The following is a 22560-nucleotide window of genomic DNA, read 5'->3' as shown; positions in this document are numbered from 1 at the left end:
AAATGAACTGTTTTTCTAATGGCCTCATTAAACAGGTTAGATTCTTTTCATATACCTTGACAGTCTCTATAACTGTGGGAGATCTAAAGAAATACCATGTGATTTCCAACTTGTATTTCTCGCCCTCTTTCTTCCAAACATTCTTTAAAACATCTGCTTTATTTGCCTTATGAAATATAAGAGCTCTTCTTTCCTCTAATGTTAAAATGAGCTTCTTTTTTAATGGCCTCATTAAATAGGTTAGAATCTTTTCGGATACCTTGACAGTGTGTATAAATGTGGAAGATCTAAGGAAATACCATGCAGTTTCCATGTCTTTTGCTTGTAGATGAGGATTCATTCTTTTCTGTAGGGGAACCTTAGAACAAATCATGTCATAATTGGAAAAATAATATTTGAAATCTTCCTGTCTACAGAATAATTTAGCTAAAATAACACGTAATTGCATATATAAATAGGATCTGATGGTAAGCCACCTCTTCTGCAGGTGAAGAAGGTAAGTGTACACAAACATAACAATCTTTAGGGGCATATTATCAAGCACTGCGTTAAAATTATCGCCGCTTTGGCGGCAGAAAACTGCTGCTAAAGCGGCGATAATGGGCTTGATAACATGCCATTGAGAATTCCAATAGAAGCCCATGTTCTAGTGTGAACCTGGGCTTCTATTGGACTTCTCTAGGGCATATTATTAAGCCCATTATCGCCGGTTTAGCGGCAGTTTCCTCCCGCTAAAGCGGCGATAATTTTAACGCTGTTCTTGATAATATGCCTCTTAGTGTCTAATGATTGGTTAGATTCCTGAACTAACCTAGAATGAACATTAGTCGAGAAATCTATTGTAAAGACACTTTTAATTTAATCTCATCTATTCTGTGCACAGGCAAATCTAAATCTAAGTGTTTATTTCTCTGGTGTAAATCTCATTCGAACCAAAAAGACCATAAATACTAGCACAATAACTATTAGTGTGGAAATAATCACTGTTCTACACTTAGCATTGTTAAGGATACAAGTTTGTCTACAGTCAAAACTTTAGTAGAATATAGTAGCAGACAGATTCGAAATTCTGTATTAACTTTTTCTTGAGCAAACGAGCAAAATGTTTGATGATCTACTTGCGGTTATTTCCTTCAGCTTATATACAAATTCTTTGTGAAACATCCATAGCCCTACTCTAACTTCTTCTAAATGTGTTATCCCTAATTTTGTACTGCAGCCTTGGCCCTAGGGAAATCTTCTTAACTCTTTTTATTCACCTGTGTTAATTGTTTTATTGGCAAATTTATTTATTTCAGTCTTTTATTTTTCTGTCTTAAATACAGTTTATCATTTGTCATATCAGTCTTTCAGGCTTGAAACCACTAAATAGTGCCTGTCAAGTTCTTGGTTGTAATTTGTGTTCCACAAAACATATTTAATCAATGCTGTTTTACTGTGGCATATCATGGAGTTTCAAGTGAGTCTGATTTCAGCCTGTTAAGACTTTGATTTGATGCATTAGGTATGTTCTCTGAGTGATAGGTCCAGTCAGGTGCAGAATACTCCTGCTGTCTTGGATCTCCTTGGTGTCTGTTCATATTCTTCTTTCTCACTTACACCAGCTAATTCTGATTCTTTGATGATGGTGTGTGGTATACATTCACCTGACACACTAGGGGGCATATTATCAAGAGCAAAATCGCTGCAGCGCTGGAAAAGTGGCGATTTTTACAACTCACAATTTACAGGGACTTGCGATCACGCTTTAGTGCGAGTTTCCTTGAGTCAGGTGCCTACTTTGCATGTCAGAGATATATATCGCTAATGACATGCAAAGTAGGCGTTCCCAACCTAATCCGCATGTATTCCGTCAAAAACACAACCTTGCTCTATTATCGAGGCGGGTCAGGTGATCACAAAAGTCGCGCTAACTGCGTTTTGCGCCGGATTCTAACCCCTAAAGAAAACCTGACTTAGCCATCCTGCCAATGGAAGGTGGATTGTCAGGCTGAGTCCACCAGGGCGTATCAACAAGGATTTCGCCATTGGTGAGTTTATATCTCTGGATTTACAGCGATATTCAAGCATTTTGCTGCTATCGCTGGATTTGAAATCGCCAATGCGCAAAGCGTTGTTAATACAGTGCTATCATGGCGATACAATCAAGCGATAGCTGGTGATAGCAAAAAACGCACTATGTGCGTTTAGTTATAATTATTGCTACGTGTTGATAATATACTCTTAGATCTTAATTGCCTCCTACCATTTGTCCATTCCAATCTCCATAGGAGTCTTTCTCTTCTCACACTTGTCCCTTCATCATGATGGTTTGGTTGCTCTTGTGAGGATTTAACAGTTCCTTTAATTTTGTTCCTTCATTTTCAGTGAGTATTTCCATACCAGTTTGCGAGATTTCAGGAACTTTTACCAGAGAGATTTTGCTGTACTTTTCCCCCTCGGTCCTTCAGTACGTACAGGTACAGGAGATCTTGAACTAGGCTCAAAGTACACTACTTTTTCTTCTGGGTGTGCGAAGCATGCACCCAATTAGTTATCGCAGCACACTTGACAGCGGTGTTGGTATTGAAGCTGGCCTGGTAGGGACCTTTCCACCTCGGATCCAGTCAGGAGTTTTTGCACATGCTTTTTCACCACAACCCATTCACCAGGGTTCAGGTAATGACACTGCTCCTGATGTGAACTGGCAGTACCAGCTCCAACCTGATGAGAAACAGAATTCTCATAAAATAATGATTGTATGGTGCAGCATGCACTACTGGAGACTATAAAATCAAATTTTGAACAAATCGTTTCACTTTCACAATGTATATATGTAATTACTATTCGAAATACAATTGCTTTGTATGATTTTTAACAAAAATACAGCTTGGCATTCCTGTCGCCTACTATACATATTCAATACATTAATAACAATGCAAATAATATTTTTGTCTTCAATTGATTGAGGCCCAATGCATTTTGGAATGTAGTAATTCCTTCTTCAGGGGAAACTGGAAACAAAGTCAAATGGCAAGATACATTTTTTGGTAAACGTAATCATAATAATTGCTATAATCTTTGAGGATGACCTCTCCCACATTTAGCCCCACATCGAGAGAGTGCATTTTTGCCTGGTGGATGTACTCACAAGTCCATGCCAATAATCTGATAAAATACTCTGTACACAAATACAACAAAGCTATAGCATAACAGTGCTTTCGTGTGTGATTCAATTCTTCTAACAAGTGCTCAGTGGTTCTTGCTTTCTAGGATGTTAATGAAATGTGTGACACTCACATAGCGGCTGATAACACGGAATGCAACCAAACCATCGTAATTCTTCTTAAAAAATATAACGATCTGAAGGAAACACGTTAGTTATAGATTCCTTACCTTAGAATTACCCCAAGGCGTTAGACTGGATCCGGAAAGTTTTTTCTTCAGCAGTAACTCTGCGCGTCAGAAGGTGGTGTCGGTCGGCTCCGCATCCATCGTTGGCGTCATGGTCACCGGAATGACATCGCAGTAGCTACTTAGTCGCCGCCCTCGCGTGCTGACATGAGTTCTTTCTTTTTCTGCGGCAGCCAGCGCAGATTCGGAGAGAGCGGTACCTCCAGTCTGACTTATTCTCGAATTCTTTTTTGAGTCTATCGACTCCTGGCGCAGGAGGGATGCCCGGCTTCAAGGCATGTGGTGTCTGTCACAGACTGATGTCGGTGACGGATCCGCACTGCATGTGCCTCTTTTGCCTGGAGTGCGACCATGACCCCAAGTCGTGCTCCGACTGCTGGTTGATTGCGCCAAAGGCTTTGCGGGAGCGGTCCCAAAAGCTGCTTAAGTGCCGACAGTCGGCTCCGCGCCGTTCGAGGTCCCGGTTGCGAGGGAGGTGAAGGGACCGGTAGCGGAGCTATCACCACTCGTCCAAGTCATCAAAGTCTTCGCACTCGGGGTCGGGTAAGTTGAAGCACAAAAAGAAGTCAAAGAAGCATTGTTGCTCTTCGCCTTCTCCCTGTCGGTCGGCTGAAGCAAGGAGGGATGCGGGCGGTGCCCCTTCCGCAGCTCCGTGCACGGAGCCCGAAGAGTCGACTCATGGCTTCCCTCCCTTCCCGGGACCTGGAGCGACTCCCTCCCAACTTCGTGAGTTTTACGAGGCGATGTACGCCATCTTTGGGTGGCCCGAACCCACCGGTGTGCCTTCGGGACCCGCGGACTTAGTCGGGGGCTCTAGGCCTTCTCCGCCTTCAGCTCCTGCCACGGCGCCGCAGGCCCCCCTTGGATCCAGGCCTGGATCCAGATCGGCACCGGTTGACCTCATTTCACCTCCCCCGCGCTGCTTCTTCCAGCACCACATCCGATGCCGGTTGTGTCCTCGGCCAGCGTCGACCCCGGCCTCCATCCCAATGTGGACCTAGAGCCAGACTGGCGTCACCCGACGCTGGATCCGATGCCGAGTGGGGTATTTATGCCCCAGTTCACTCCTGGGGTCCCTTTTCAGCCAGATTGGCAACCAATCCAGATTGGCAACCTGAGGGTGAGGAGCAGGACTGGGAGGGGTCGGGTCAGATGGAGTCTGAGCAGGACTGGAGAGAGGACCTGGGAGATGCCAGTGGTCTTGACACATCTCCTGACCTTGGCATGTTGTCTCCTCAACCTCGAGCTTTCTATGGTGGCGGTCAGGACTAACCTCCTGACAGAGGGGCTTCAGCTGGCAGCGAGCTTACTGACGTCCTTTTGGGCATGTGGTCCAGGACGAACACGGGGGCACCCGTGGATAGGATGATTGCCCGATGCCACCGCCCGGCTCCGGGCGTACCTACTTTCCTCTCCCAACACCCAACCCCGGAGAGCTTGGTGGTCCTAGCCTCCACTTCCAAGGGCGCATTCCCTGCCGCTCCCCATGAAAGGGAATCCATGAACCTGGACTATATTGGGAATAAGATTTTCTCTTCCGCCAGCTTGGGACTGGGTCGGTAAACACCGCATATCTATTGGGCCGTTATTCCCAATCTGTGTGGGATACGGTTGCGCAGGTGCTGCCTGTACTTCCCCCCCCTCGGTCCTTCAGTACGTACAGGTACAGGAGATCTTGGACTAGGCTCAAAGTACACTACTTTTTCTTCTGGGTGTGCGAATTAGGCACCCAATTAGGTATCCCAGCACACTTGACAGCAGTGTTGGTAATCAAGATGGCCTGGTAGGGACCTTTCCACCTCAGATCCAGGCAGGATTTTTGCACATGCTTTTTCACCACAACCCATTCAACTGGGTTCAGGTAATGACACTGCTCCTGATGTGAACTGGCAGTACCAGCTCCAACCTGCTGAGAAACAGAATGCTCATAAAATAATGATTGTATGGTGCAGCATGCACTACTAGAGAATATATCAAATCAAATTTTGAACAAATTGTTACTCTTTCACAATGTATATATGTAATTACTATTCAAAATACAATTACTTTTTATGATCTTTTAACAAAAATACAGCTTGGCATTCCTGTGGCCTACTATACATATTCAATACAGTGTCCGGAGGACGCCCGGACAGTGCTCTCCCAGGCTGTCACCGCGGGGAGGGATGCACTAAGTTTACCATCCGTTGTGGGCTGGATACCGCCAACTCTCTAGGCAGGACAATTTCCACGTCTGTAGCCCTTCGTCACTACACCTGGATGAGATCGACTGGCTTTTTGGGGGATGTCCAAAACACCTTGATGGACATGCCCTTTGATGGCCGTCGCCTTTTTGGCGACAAAGTGGACATGGCTCTAGCGATTCAAGGACTCACAGGCTACAGACAAGTCCTTGGGCCTCTCCAGCCACCCAGTGCATCCTGCTTTTCGCCCCTTTTGTGGCTACGGAAGGGGTGCCCCACTACGTTCCACCCAGAGCCACAGGCAGCAGCAAGTTACCCAACCTTCGCGCGGCCGGGGACGTAGAAACCAACGCCGTGGTTCAGGGGTCCAGCGGACTGGCCAGTCCACCAACTACAGAAGCCTCCAAACCCTCCTAGTCCGACTTTTCAGGCCCATCAAACGCCAGTGGGTGGCAGGATCTGCCATCACCTCCCCCACTGGTGCACCATCACAGGCGACCAGTGACTTTTGCAGATAGTCCGAAGGGGCTACTCCCGCCCCTTCGAGGCTACCCCTCCAGCCATGCCACCGCAATACCACCACATTTTGGAGGATCACCTGGGACTTCCCCAACAGGAAGTTACAGCTCTCTTGGCCAAAGGAGCCATTGAGCTCGTTCCTGTCCCAGACATAGGTCACAGTTGTTATTCCCACTACTCTCTTGTTCGCAAGAAGGACAAGGGCCTGCATCCTATCTTGGATCTCAGGACCGTCAACCGTTTCCTCCGGAAGGAGAAGTTCAAGATGTTGACGCTTGCGCACGTCTTGTCTACCCTCAACCTTGTACTTGCAGGACGCTTATTTTCACATCCTCGTCCTGCCGGCCCAATGACGTTACCTGCGGATCACAGTAGTCCATGAGCAATTTCAGTTTACCGTGCTCCCCTTTAGCCTTACCAGCGCATCTCAGGGGTTCGCGAAAGTGATGGCGGTGGTCGCAGCTCATCTGCGCAGATCAAGGGTTTCAGTCTTCCCCTATCTCGACGACTGGCTGTTGAAGGCGGGCTCGCCCCAAGCAGTCGTCTCCCACCTCCAGACTACGGCCGACCTCCTGCATTCACTGGAGTTCTCCATCAATGTGCCAAAGTCATACCTGATTCCTTCTCAGAAGCTCCTATTCTTCAGAGCGGTTCTAGACACGATGCAGTTTCGGGTCTATCCTCCCGAACAGCGAGTCCAGAATATTCGGGCTATGATTCCGATCTTTCAGTCTCTATCCCGGTTTTCGGTCAGGATGACCCTGAGGCTGCTGGGCCTCACTGCCTCCTGCATCCTGCTGATCGATCATGCCAGGTGGCATATGCGGGTTCCGCAGTGGGACCTGAAGTTCCAGTGGGCGCAGCATCAGGGGAATTTGTCCGATTGAGTCCAGATCTCGGAGGGCAATTGCAGTGGTGGCTCATGAACCAGGATTGGGTCAACGGCAGATCACTCTCCCTTCCCCAACCAGAACACACAGTGGTGACAGACGCATCCCTTCTGGGATGAGGCGGCCACATGAGAAAGGCGGAGATGAGAGGCCTCTGGTCTCCGGGCCGAGCTTTGGGTGATCCGTCTTGCACTGAAAGCATTCCTTCCCTCTGTCCGGGAAAGAGTAGTGCAGGTGTTCACGGACAACACCACCGTCATGTGGTACTGCAACAAACAGGGCGGGGTCGGGTCATGGACCCTATGTCAGGAGGCCCTGCACCTCTGTACATGGCTGGAACATGAAGGCATATACCTGGTAGTTCAACACCTGGCAAGTTCTCTGTACGCCAGAGCGGACGAACTCAGCCGCAGGTGCATGATGGATCACGAATGGTCGTCTTCACTCAGAGGTAGTGCAAGGTCTCTTTTTACAGTGGGGAGAGCCTTGGTTAGATCTATTCGCCACCGAAGAGAACACGCAATGTCAGCAATTCTGCGCATTGGAATTTCCAAGCCGGCACTCACTAGGTGACGCTTTTTGTCGCGAGTGGGGTTGCGGTCTGTTGTATGCCTTTCCCCCTATACCACTTCTACCCAGAGTGCTGAAGAAGATCAGGCGCTACCGGGCCCAAGTCATTCTTCTGGCTCTGTATTGGGCATGAAGAGTCTGCTATCCCAAGCTGCTCAACATGGCCATCGATCCTCCGATCAGACTGCCTCTTCGGGAGGATCTTCTGTTGCTGCAGCAGGGGATGGTCCTCCACCCGAACCTGTCCAGCCACCACCTCCTTTTCGTGGAGACTGAGCGGCAGCAGTTGACGTCTTTTGAGCTGCCTCCTGAGGTTTGCCATGTAATCTTGACAGCCAGGCGTACCTCCACTAAAACGGTATACGCCTGCCGGTGGAACAAGTTTGTGGCATGGTGCACATCAAAGGCTGTGGATTCCCTTTCTACCCCTCTTTCTGAAGTTCTCTTGTTCCTTCTTTCTTTAGCCCAGCAGGGCTCTGCTCTGGGCACTATCAAAGGCTATCTTTCGGCTATGCTTGATTAATGTTAAATATCTCCACAGATTTTATAGGACCCCTTCACAGCTACACCGTATGGGGATCAAGGCGGATGATGGCTGTTGGAGATGTGGCTTTGCCCCAGCTACGTTCTTGCATATGGCATGGAGTTGTCCAAGGCTATCCACATTCTGGTCGGCAATCTTCACCATTATACATGAGATCATTGGCACCACTGTCCATCCGGATCCCTTGTTGGGGCTTTTAGGATACGTCAAAGAAACACCAGTCGGGAACTGAAAACTACATGCTATGTTGTTGCTTTTTGCCAAGTGGAGGGTAGCTATGCATTGGGAGAGGAGGGGTGCCCCCTCCATGAAAGAGTGGATCCAGGATGTAATATTTAGCCACACACAAATGCCCACTTTTGGGGAACTGATGCCACCGGCATCCAGGCCAAGGGACATACGGGGACCATATTTGGAGTGGGTGCGCACACGCCAACAGAATGGTGCTGACTCTTCGGGGGTGTCAGTTGACTCGTAGACATGCCTTAGTATGCCTCAGAGCGAATAACTCGATGATCTAGAAGTGTTGCTGTTAAAACAATTCATATTTGTATTGGAAAGCATAAATGGGCCCTACTTTCATAAAAAACACCAGGTGCAATGAAGTTCAATCTGCAAAGCTAATTCCACCTGTTAACTTGATGTACAATGTCTGATATGTTTTGTTTTTGCCACACTGGAGATCTGCGGGCTTTGCCGTGTACAAATATCTTGCTATTATTCACAAATAACTAGAATGTGCTAAGACTGGAAGTAGCTTGCTACGCTGTTGGTGGTGTTTGTTTTTATGTGCAAAATGGCAATAAAGATATTTTTTTTTAAAAAAGGCTATCTTTCGGCCATCTCTGCCTTCCTTTGGCTTCCTGAGCAGCCTCCTCTTTTCAAGTCCCCGGTTGTTAATCGTTTCTTGAAAGGCATAACTCATCTCTTTCCTCCTATTCCCTTTGTTAGGCCTCAGTGGGACTTGAATCTAGATTTACATTTTTTTAATGTGTGCTCCCCTTGAGCCGCTTCACAACTGCCCTTTAAGGCTTCTGACACTTAAAACTGCTTTCCTGGTAGCCTTTCCTGTCTGTCCATCCGGACAAGGTGGTTCTCAGGACTCGTCTGTCCTTCCTGCCCCAGGTTGTCACTGCCTTTCACATCAGGCAGACCATCACTTTGCCCACCTTCTTTCCGCCTCCGCATCCTTCGAAAGACGAGGAGAGGCTCCACTGTCTGGACCCAAAACGTGTGCTTTCCTTTTACCTGGATCGCACAAAACAGTTCCGGGTGGATGACCAGCTCTTTGTTGGCTATGTGGGCACCAAGAAAGGTCGGACTGTACACAAACGGACTATCTCCCGATTGGTCGTTTTGTGTATCAAAGACTGTTATTCTCTGGCAAAGAAGGAGCCTCCAGTGGGGCCACGTGCCCATTCCACCAGGGCGATGGCAGCAACTACTGCCTTGAGACGTGGAGTTCCTCTGAATGACATTTGTCAGGCAGCTACGTGGGCTTTGTTGCACACCTTTTCCAAACACTACTGCCTTGACAATCAAATAAGGAGAGACGGCTTCTTTGGCCGTTCTATGCTCCATGACTTTCTGTTGGGTGTGATCTTGGTTCGCAGACCCACCTCCGGGGTTGATATTGCTGGGGTATCTATTCTGAGGTAAGGAGTCTATAACTAACATGTTTCTTTCACATGAACAGGTTGCTTACCTTCGGTAACGATATATCTGTAAGAAACATTAGTTAGTTATAGATTCCTTACCGTCCCACCCATCCTCCCCGCTCTGCGAACTGATTTCTAGGGTTAAGGATGCCCTTACAGGGCCCTAGTTTTGTGCACCAGTGGCCAGTGTCTTGCATGGCTCTGCGTTTCTGGCGCAGAAAGTCATGTACAAAACTGACGTCAGCGCTCGAGGGCAGCGTCTAAGTAGCTACTGCGACGTCATCCCTGCGACCACGACGCCAACGACGGACGCGGAGCTGACCGACGCCACCTTCCAGCACGCAGAGGTACTGCTGATGATAAAACTTTGTGTGATCCAGTCTGACGCCTGGGGGTAGTTCTAAGGTAAGGAATCTATAACTAACTAATGTTTTTTACAGATATATTGTTACCGAAGGTAAGTAACTTGTTCCTCCATACCTACTATGTTAAAAGAACTAAAGCTGTCATTTATCTGTCATTGAATCCATTCTAACAAAAATATATAACCCACATCCAACGTACCTTTGCACTATCAGCATATTTTATTCAATGTTAGAGGGAAGCTATTCCGGTTTGCTCTGCTTGCAAATCTACAATATAATTAACACACTTTCAGAACTGATCTTCAAGTCGTGCTGCCGAACATAGCATACCTGAGTGCTGCCTAAGATCAGAAATACTGTCTTAACACTGCTGCCATACCCTGACGAGTGTATCGATTCACATTGACATAGAAATAGGACTCCTTTTGCTTTTACCACTTCTCAATTCTGATTCCCAAAGCCGCCGTGTTTAAGATATATTGAGAAACGAGTCCCACTCTACTTTGCAACTATAAAACCGATGATACATGCCATAGGTATGTCTGTCCCCCAAGGTGCGCAGAATGATCCAATTTGCGTAAACATAAGTGAAAAATCAGTACTATTTCCATCGCCATAATGGACCGACAATGAAAAATCATCCACATTGGTTCGAACCGTGACTGGTTTAAACATGCACAAGTAGTGATCAAACATGCAAAAGTGAATGACAGAGTGAACTGTTAATATTAAAATAGAAAAGAGCGTTGATTCCTGTGGATTCAAACTGTGTGGTCAATGAAACTGCATGAAATGTAACATATTTTTTTGTGGGGGTTTACATATGATGGATAAATCAATAGTATACAAAAATGTTTGCATCAATACATTTCTGTTTACCACTACTTACACAATACAGCCAGTTCCTTGTATTTCGTCTTCTTCTGAATAAAACCTATCTTGTGTGATACCTAAGATGAATGAATGTCTGATATTAAATGTGAATGTTTATACGAAACAGCTAAATTCAATCTATCATTCAAACCTCTTGGTATAAGAGTATTAAAATATTTTATCCAGAATGTCTCCCTTTGAGTTAATTTTCTGGAGTTGTTTGGGCCTGCAGTCATTTCTAGCACTTCCACTATTTGAAACGTTAGTTGTGATTATGTTCAGCCCAATGAGCAACTAAGTTAGAATTGGGATTTTTGTTTCTCATGAGACTCTTGTGCTCTGTGATGCAGATTTGTATTCTCTCAGTCTTTCCAAGGTACATGAGTCTGCAGGGACATTTGATGGAATAAATTACATTGCTGGTGTTACAACTTGATGTGTGTTGTGATTCGACCTGTTGATGGATGTGTTATGGTGTTGCCCGTCATCGCATTGTTGCAATGTAGGCAGATGCGTCACCTTGTAAAGCCCTGCTTCACATTATACCCGCATCATGTATAATGTATGCAAGGTGGGCATTCCTCTGCAAGAAAGCCTCATAGAAGTGTTGCAGTAAAATCTATGAGATTTCACTGCGACACTTCTAGGACGCCAGTGCGTCAAAACCATATGCCTGCCTCATGGCAGATGTAAGGGTGACGCAGTGCCATAGGCACAGGCCTACCCCATGCATTTCTGGAGTTGCGTCATACTTGCGACACAACTCCAGCAGTGCATGACTTTTGTGCCAACAAATACGTCAGGATTCCTGACATATCTGTCTTTCCTTGTGGAATGGAGTGTCGTACATTAAATACGACGCATCCATCGTGTCACAAGGAGGGCGCAGGGAAACTGTTGCATCGCTGTTTTGTCGCAGTGATGCAACATTTTTCTTAAATGAGGCCCTGAGAAAGCACAGCTCTTCCTCTCACTGCAAAAAATTTGAAAATGTAATCAGGAATTTCTAGTGCTGGTGGGAATGTGCTTGGCCCTTCCCTATCGCATTTATAAACAGAATTATTTAGTCTTTATGCCTGAGCACAGCTGTTGCCTGGTGAAGATTGCTTGGCAACCCTTTGCTGGGCCAAAACACAATGGGGCCTATTTATCAAAAGTCATGCAGCACTGCAGGCCACCTTGCTGCACTGCGTGACAAGGAAAGGGCAGGAATGCACTGTATTTAACATTATACAGCACGTTCCTGTCCTTTTCCTATGCTGGCTCACAATGTGCTGTCTAGCACCAATGCAGACACTATTGCACCATAATGGAAGGGTGCCTGCATAATAAACAGGATTGTTTTGGTGCAGGAAGGGACACCTTTCGGCACAAAAACCATCCCCTGAGGCATTTTCCTCTTTTTATGTGTACTGCAAGATGCAGCACACATAGAAAGAGGAAAAACAAGGAGAGATAAAGATAGTTCTCCTTGTTACACCTTCCCTAGGGATGCGTAGCATTTTGGCTCATTCCCAGGTCTGCGTACAAATAGGAGCTCTAGAGGGAAGAAACAGGTCACCCTCCACTTAACAATCAAACGAAAAACATAGAGACCCGATTTACAAGGCACCTTTATTTTAAAAATAATTTCAAACGAGGTGAGGATTCATGAAATGTAAATGACATATACTCTTCTCTTTTCCATAATGAGGTAGTCACCAACCGTTCTTATACCTTCATTTGAAACTAAAAATGTTTTTACAGATTGCAGTCAATACTTTTTTTATATCACCATACAAAAGAAATTGAAAAAAGTGCAGAAAGATTCAGAAGAGTTCAAGAGAATTCTCCAAATAATTGTGAAGAGACAAGATGACCCCTCACGTGCGCACCACCAAACGAGCTCACTGGTTGGTACTCACAAGTTATGCCCAGTTTTATCATCATTGGTAGTCATCTTGTCTCGGAAAATAAATGTGGTGTCCAAATCAAAAGAAAAGAGTATAGAATAGGTGCTGTGAAGTGAAGAGATCACATCCCACGATGCGACCCTGTGTAGTTAAAATTGAAAAAAGTGCTCATTACTCAGAACCAACTTTATTATTCAACTGTGCACTCGTTCAAAATAAAAGAGGTTGCTTAACATGCAGACCGTTTCTTACTGCACCAACATGTTTCATTGCCACATTAATTTTAGGGCAAATTCTTCAGGGCAAACAAAGGCGCCTAGGCACCAGTACTGGACACACAATTCACTTTTTCCGGGGACTGCCAAAAGTAAAAAGATAGGTCACACCTCAATTACTCTCAAAATCACCCATTCATATAAAAAATCTTATGAAACACTTATTTTAAGATCTAGAGTTTGTATTTACTAGGCCTGGGCTAAAATTCCGTTCCGCTCGCGGAAATTGCGATAACTTGACATTTTCGCGTCCCGCGGAGAGCGCGAAAATGTCTAAATTTCCGCAATCCGCATTTTACCGGAAATTTTTTGCTTGCTCGCGCCGTAAAATAATACATTCTCGCGTGCGCGCGATCGCCTTATCTGAATCCCCGCGTTCGCCGACAAGTTTTCCCGATCCGGTCGCATTCTCCACAAGATGTTGGATTGTTGGTAGCCATTTGCGTTGTCTCGCGACAATTCGCGCCCGCAGTAACGTCATTCGTCGCATGATCACGTCTTTCTTCTCACGATCATGCACCGCGAGACAAGTGAAAACAAGATGGCCGCGTCCGTGAGCAACCGCATGGGTAATTTGGCGAGCCGCGACCACGCAGAAAATACCGCGAACGGGCGGGAAAAAAACTTCCGCATCTTCGCGATATTTCCGCGTGTTTGCGGAGATTTTTAACATTTTCGCGATAATTTGCGAAAGTGAATTTCGCAATTTCCGTCCACCCCTAGTATTTACCCTAAGAGAGCCACTGTTCCCTGCACCAGATCGGTCTGTTTAGGTCGCACAAGAGGCTCCACCTGTGAGTCCTCTCTGTGGATTGCACATTCAGCTGTAATGTCAATCTATGAGGCAATACATATATTATTTAAAAACCAGAGTGTAGTATTCAGGAAGATTTTCACCATATTTCTGGGCCCTGAGAGTTCTCTTTTTACACAAGGGTTCCTTTCATCTACATAGGGCCGTGATGATACCTCCCCTAAATCTGTATTTATCATGCACCATCACGCAATGCCAGCCGACTGTCCAAAGTCTTTATAATTGCACATTTATAGCCAGTCGTCGATTATCAAACTGAGCCTCTCGCGCTCGTCATTACTTTAAAAAAAAAGATAAAACAAATTTTTTCCTTATCAATTGCCCAGAAGCGATACCTCATGTTCGTCATTATGTTTAGAACACAAGTATGTCTTCAGCGTGTCACCGATTGACAATATCCTCTCGCATTCATCTCTCTTCGTTGTTTTTAACTTGTTTAAAAACCAAAACACACACTGTAAAAATAGTGTCGTACCCCCGCTTGTCAGGAAAACACATCTTACATTAGCCTGTAACCTCGTGCTAACTCTCCTGTTCACCTTACCGCCCGGGGCCTCACGGAGCGTGTCTACTCCTCTGGTCGTCTCTCCCGACCGGGCGCCTCGTATTTAAACTTCCGAGGGCGGTCCGGTCATGTGGGGAGACGATGCAGAGGCGGTGCCATCTTTGAAAGGGGTCTAAAAACAATACAGAAAACAGAGTCGTCTATGAATGAGTACTTTCAGAATGATGCCCTGCTATTTGAGAATAATGGGCAGTCTTTATGAACAAAGATGTTATTTGCCAGAGCGTTTAAAGATCGATAAACACTTTCATGAGTAGTTATACTACTCTTTGGAATTATGCACAAAAAACCATTATTTTCAATAAAGCATTCATAATATTCTATGACCTTATATCGGAATTATAGAAATATCGTTTTTAGGCCCCTTTCAAAGAGACGCCACCTCTGCATCGTCTCCCCACATTACCGGACCGCCCTCGGAAGTTTAAATACGAGGCGCCCAGTCGGGAGAGACGACCAGAGGAGTAGACGCACTCCGTGAGGCTCCGGCGGTAAGGTGTACGGGAGAGTTAGCACGAGGTTACAGTCTAATGTAAAATGTGTTTTGCTGACAAGCGGGGTACGACACTATTTTTACATTGTGAGTGTGTTGGTTTTTAAACAAGTTAAAAACAACGAGGAGAGATGAATGCGAGAAGATATTGTCAAGCGGTGACACACTGAAGACGTACTTGTGTTCTAAACGTAATGACGAACATGTGGTATCGCTTCTCGGCAATTACTAAGCAAAAAATGTGTTTTATCTTTTTTTTAAAGTAATGATGAGCGCGAGAGGCTCAGTTTGATAATTGACGACTGGCTATAAATGTGCAATTATAAAGACTTTGGACAGTCGGTTGACATTGCATGATGGTGTGTGATAAATACAGATTTAGTGGAGATACCATCAAGGCCCTATGTAGATGAAAGGGACCCTTGTGTAAAAAGAGAGCTCTCAGGGCCCAGAAATGTGGTGAAAATCTTCCTGAATACTACACTCTGGTTTTTAAATAATATATGTATTGCTTCATAGATTGACTTTACAGCTGAATGTGCAATCCACCGAGAGGACTCACAGGTGGATCCTCTTGTGTGACCTAAACAGACAGAGCTGGTACGTAGAACAGTGGCTCTCTTAGGGTAAATACAAACTCTAAATCTTAAGATAAGTGTTTCATAAGATTTTTTATACGAAGGGTGATTTTGAGAGTAATTGAGGTGTGTCCTCTCTATGTTTTTACTTTTGGCAGTCTCTGGAAAAAGTGAATTGTGTGTCCAGTACTGGTGCCTAGGCGACTTTGTTTCCACTGAAGAATTTGCCCTAAAATTAATGTGGGAATGAAACATGTTGGCGCAGTAAGAAACGGTCTGCATGATAAGCAACTGCTTTTATTTTGAACGAGTGCACAGTTGAATAATAAAGTTGGTTCTGAGTAATGTGCCCTTTTTCCAATTTTAACTACACAGGGTCGCATCGTGGGATGTGATCTCTTCACTTCACGGAAATGAATGAGGGGCAGACCCAATATACCCTTGAGGGCTTGGGCAGATAAATTCAAAAAGCTAAACTTGCCAACAAGGGATTTTGTTTGGAATGAGATAATTATTTGAGAATTTCAAAAAACTTAATTTATAAATGTGTTGAAATGAATTAACACCACAATGAAATCAATCAACTGATCTAATCATCAGTTATTAACAACAACACACACGGGGATTTTGTTTTGTGATTTAAACACAATGATCTTTATATATTCATCAGAGATAAAAAGGAGTACAGATGAAACAATGATTTGAGCAATATTTCATGAAAGCAGGGGGCGATATTAAATCCACATTTCATCAATAGAACATCTATTCCAACTTAGTTTGAACAGAGACAAAACTCATTATTGAGAAAATAGTCAACTGTACATAACAAATATACTGAAAATAGATGGTATAGTCGACGTTTCGGTCTTGGGTGGTGTCAATCCGTCAGACCATCTTCAGGACAATTATTGCATAAACAAGACTCCTAAATGAACATAATACAAACAGTTACATCCATGTAAACATAATTTGTGCTGTCAAACTTAAGTACATAATCTATAAAATAAAAAACCAACCCGTGTGCGAGAGATGAAACTATGAATGTTCTTGTCTAACGAATCAAAGCTATGTCCAACACTTATTGTTGGCAGAGCAGTTATCATTGTTTTATATTAAATGGTTGCATTTAAGACCGGACAATTTCTTGAAAAAAAGCAGGGTATGCTTACTTTTTGAATCTTTTTAGCGTTCTCACGAGACTTTGTTTAAAATCGTGAACTAAATATTTTCAGTGGTGCTGCAACAGAAAAGGACGAAAACTCAGCATTTAATTACAATGATTCATTGTGGTTTCAAAGAAAAAAGAGAAAGAGGTAAATTTAAATCCTACCAGTTAGTCTTTGACAATTTTGACTGCCAATTTGTTTAAAAATGGGAGTCTTTCCTCCTGTAATTTCGCAGCTGTGTAACAAAGCAAAATAGTATAATATTATACAGTGACTATCGTCTACGCTAGTTGTTCTCATCCTAACTGTGCTGTTTCTATCAAAAGTCAGTGTTTTACTTGCGGTAACGATTCACTTGTAATTCCTCTAGTATCTGACCGCGCACAGTGATGTAAAATGCTATGATGGCTGCACTTATTTATTTTAAGAGTGCTTACTTCACCTGAAGCCAATGTATAAACAGTGTGTTATACTGATAGTTTAGAGGCCAGATGGTCAATATAAGTACGCGAACCTGAGCAGTAATTTTAAAATAGGTCCATTATTTGTCTTAGTGTAACAAGGATAATGGATGCTAGAGTCATCGCTGCCTTATTCTTTATTTTAATATAAAACCAACATTACTGGGGCTGAATCGGAGCGTCACTCGCTCATATCAGGGAAAACAGCCTGTGAGAATCCACCGATTAAATTAAAAGGCACAGATTGTTTAAAATGGACTGACTAATCGTAGCATTCAAAAAACTAGTCGACGGGTCACAAAGTTAATTTGACTCGTGCTGCTATACCGGTAAGTAAAAATACCGAAAAACCCCACAAAGACTCACTAACCACGCAGGAGCCAAAGTCTACTTACATATCTAACGTCTGTATCGAAGTACGCATGGGGGTCCGTCCGAGTCCGGAAAGCCTAATTCTTCTCGCCACACTCGAGTGCTTATAAAGACAAACGGCAGCTTAAACGAGGAAGTTGGTGCAACTGATGCCGGAAATGCATCGATTGTTTTGGCATTGTAATGGGGCGGCCATCTTTGAGTGCCCTATTCATTGCAGTTTCGTATGTTATTGCTGCCGCTTTTTACTGCACCCTCTATATTAGGATAACGGCTTTGGATGTTAAGTCTATATTACTGATAATCATGTATCTCCAGAATTGAGATTACGAGAAACGGATTAACTCGTAATTTATTAAATGTGAGTGATACTTCAATGTGTCTACATTGGTGATCAATAGAGGCTAAAAAGCCATTAGGGTCTACCTGAGTTGTAGTCGGTAATTGGTGATTATGCTCTTAATTAAGAACCGTCATGTGGGGGAGGCTTCTGGTTATTCTAATCACTTTCTAATTACAAGTTATCAAATTATTTGACATTTAATCAGTGCCATTTACCCTAATGTATGGTTTCATAGTAAAAAATACAATCAGTGTACGTGAACACTGCTGTGAAACATTTGCTAACCTATATATTTATCAAAGATTATGTACACCATGAACAAGTTCTACGTTACATCAGTTTAAATTTAAAAAGATGTCGAGAACATCATTTTAAATTTCCTACCTCTACACGTTTTGCTTTAACAAAATTGCTTTGATCTGGATTTGACCTCGACAACAAATCTTTGTATAAGTGACATGGTGGCTATCTCAGGGACTATACAATGTACATTTCAACAACTATTGCCAGAAATACATTCAAACATAAGACACATTTTGGTTGCAAACCTCCTAATAACTTAGTCATCAAATAATGAACAATGTGTCTGTGTGAAAAAATGACATCATCGTACTGAGAAGGCAAAAACCCAACCGTTGTAGGATTATGTGTTCGAAAATGTGGATGATGTACAGTCTAACAACAGGAGTTTCAAGAAATCTAAAGGGTGCGATTCTGTAATAGAATTGAAGCCTCACCTAATGTTAAGGACCAGTGTGTTTATCTAACTTTGACATCTTAATGGTGAGGAAACAAAAGAATCAACTGCTTCTGAATTATGTATCCGAAATGTAGTTAGTATACAATTCCAACATCATTAAATTAGGCAAGCCAAGGAATGCCATTCCGTGGCAGAGTTCAGGCCATGTTTGATGTTGTCAGTGCGACAGATCCAGCGATTTTCTCTCAAGGTGAGTATGTGATCTACATTAGCCTGTCTTATTGTGGGTTTGACCACTTCGATGACCCACCATAACATTTCTTTTTCGGTATGCTTCATTTTGATATAATGCTCAACCAGTGGTGCATTCTCCACTTTGCATCTAATTCTTGATTGGTGTTGTAGGATCTGTTTTTTCACCATTTGTGTAGTCTTGCCTATGTATTTTAAGCTGCAGGGGCATTGTATACAGTAGACAACGTTGTTGGTGTTACAATTCGAGAAAGATTTAACTTTGTAAGTCTCACCATGAAGTTCAAATGATTTAACATTACTTGTGCTTGAACATGCTGCACAGTTCCCACATTTATAGTGACCAATTACTGGTACTAACTGTCGCATGTCGTTGACTATATTCTGGTCTGGTGTCTTATAGGCATGCACAAGCCGATCTTTGAGGTTGGTGCCTCTCTTGAACGAAAACAATGGTTCTTTGGTCAACTCAGGTAATGCGGCCAGAAGTGACCAGTGTTTTTTGACGATTTTTTTGATTTTGTTAGTGGCTGTACCAAATGTGGTAACACAGACAAGTTCTGGTTCATTTATTTTAGGCTTGACTTCTAGCAAGACATTCCGATCATTGTACCAAGCCCTTTTGAGTGATTTTTTGAGTAGCTTGTTGGGGTAGCCACGTTGATGTAATTTTTCTTTGAGCTTCTTTGCTTCCAGAAAGTAGTCCTCCCTCCTGGAGCAATTCCTCCGAAGACGGAGAAATTGACCGAAGGGCAGGCCGTCCTTGAGTGACTGGGGGTGGTGGCTATCATATTTCAGAAGAGTGTTACGGGCTGTTGGTTTCGTAAACAAAGTGGTATATAGTGTGTTTTCTGTACCTACTCTAACTGTGTTTAAATCACAAAACAAAATCCCCGTGTGTGTTCTTGTTAATAACTGATGATTAGATCAGTTGATTGATTTCATTGTGGTGTTAATTCATTTCAACACATTTATAAATTAAGTTTTTTGAAATTCTCAAATAATTATCTCATTCCAAACAAAATCCCTTGTTGGCAAGTTTACTTTTCTCTTCACTTCACAGCACCTATTCTATACTCTTTTCTTTTGATTTGGACACCACATTTATTTTCCGAGACAAGATGACTACCAATGATGATAAAACTGGGCATAACTGGTGAGTAGCAACCAGTGAGCTTGTTAGGTGGTGCGCACGTGAGGGTTCATCTTGTCTCTTCACAATTTTTGGGAGAATTCTCTTGAACTCTTCTGGATCTTTCTGCACTTTTTACAATTTCTTTTATTTGGTGATATAAAAAAAGTGGTGACTGCAATCTGTAAAAACATTTTTAGTTTCAAGTGAAGGCATAAGAACGGTTGGTGACTACCTCATTATGGAAAAGAGAGGAGTATATGGCATTTACATTTCATGAATCCTCACCTCCGTTTGAATTTTTTTTTTTTTTAAAAGGTGCCTTTTCATTCCCAGGTCTACCAGTAATGGTAAATCTGGGAATGCGACAAAATCCATGGGTGTTGTGTGGGAACACCCACGCACCATCCATGGAATGCCTCCCTGGGGAAGAGTAACGCAGCTCAGTGATTTACAGTGCGTTGCGTTACTTCAGATTTATCAAGCCACGCAAGGAGTCCTTGTGTGGCTTGATAAATTGAACTTAAGGGGTTGCTTCACCTTTGCACCCTGTTGCATGGTTGAAAATAGATGCAACGCTATGATAAATATTCCCCCTATCATATTTTGCTAGGCACAGTTTCTTAGTGTCTTGTTGCTGAGCAAGGAGGCATGGCAACCAATAAATGAAGGCTTCACAGGAGCCCCCCAAAAGCCTTCAGTGAATAGCTCAAATTAATATGGGAACAATGCAAATCAGTTTGATGTCATTACAAACACTGTTGTGCTACAATCATATCACTACAAAAGTAAGCTTACAACCAAATGTTGTTAGACTTGTATCCTAAAAGGTAATTAGTAAGGGTAATTAGTATGGTACTATACCCTGTAACCTGGTGAATCTATATATGATATATAGGAAATACATTCTTCCTGGAGGGGAGGTGAAAGCCACATCATAATGTTAATGACTCACTTCAGAGGGCTACTTCTGGTGTAAAAGCAAGTCCAGGATGAAACGAGCAGTCTTCTCATCGGGGACTTCATTATATCAGCTCTGGGTCCAAAGATCTGGGTCTCATATAGGGTTGTTACTCTTGTGTGCAATTTTCACACAGACCATCGCTCAGTGTATTTCGTTTAACACGATCATTTTCAGGAAAATAATGTTTTTATTATGGGAAAGCATTTCCAAATTTGTCTATACCATGTCATCTGAATGTCAGACTGTACCTAAAAAAATATAAGAGGATGCAGTATCATCAAACAATATGGCATAATTTGAGTCGGTGTTTGCCGGTGCTCGGCACGGGCACTTATTTCTAAACACCCGCACTCATGACAGTCCACCACATAATGGTGCTGTTTCTTTAATTTTGATATGAACCCCCAACAGAGTGTTTAATTCTATACACCAGTATTTCCCAAACTGTGAGTTACAAGATGAATTTTAGTGGCTCAGAATGTCAAAGCAATCAATAAAGATGACTTTAAATTCTTAATTTTTCTTGTCGTATTTGCTGACCTTCAAAGACAGAGCTCAAATATCAGGCATGGAGAATGGTGTTTACAAACTCCTCACACTTTGCAATCAGAGAAAGAAAAGTAAATTGAATTATGCGACAATATTGCTAAGGCACAGTGGGCCCGATTCACAGAACTAACTTAAGACATAATACTAAACTTACCACCATTTTGGTATTCACAGAAGGCACTTACTCATTTTGGTATTCACAGAAGACACTTACTCATTGATGAGTAAGTGCCTTCTGTGAATACCAAAATAAGTAAGAGCACTTACTCATTTTGGTTTTCACAGAACGCACTTACTCATCAATGAGTAAGTGTCTTCTGTGAATACCAAAATTAGTAAATGGTAGTAAGTTTAGGATTTTGTCTTAAGTTAGTTCTGTGTATCGGGCCCAGAGAGTGTGAAAGGAAAAGCTGTAGGATGTCATTAATTTAAACACAAGACAAAATGTAAATACCTGTAAATGAACTGTCCACATTCAGCAGTTAGGAAATAAAAAATGAAGCACGTTTATTTGTAATTCTCAAGTGTGATGGAAACAAAGATTTTCATAGGATCAAGACACTCTACCTTATGATGAACACATGATAACTATTCATTGAAAATCGATTTCCACACATTATCATTTAGGCAGAGTATAGTTTTATCCATAAAACTGTCTGTCTGTGAAAAGTTACTGCACATTTCAATCGAAAATGTGATGCCTGTAAAATTACAGTGCGCTACCACACAATGCCTTAGTTACGTTAAAACTATTGCCCCCAATACGTCCATTAAAGATAGGTCACAATGGTTTTTGATCTAAAGTTGGGTTATAATTCTGAAAGTTTTGGGAAGCACTCCGGCATTAAAAATGTAAAAATACCTGACACCCAGGCCATTCTTACACCTTTGGGTGACCTGGAATAATCCAAATCGTCACACTTGTACCAGAGTGATGGTTAGTATTAGAGTTTGTACTGGCATTGGCAGTGCTCTTAGGGGTAAAGGGTTATGCAAGCTGCAGTATCCT

This window comes from Triturus cristatus, chromosome 6 (assembly GCF_964204655.1).
Source record: "Triturus cristatus chromosome 6, aTriCri1.1, whole genome shotgun sequence".
Taxonomy (NCBI): domain Eukaryota; kingdom Metazoa; phylum Chordata; class Amphibia; order Caudata; family Salamandridae; genus Triturus; species Triturus cristatus.
Note: the sequence above shows the minus strand (reverse complement) of the source record.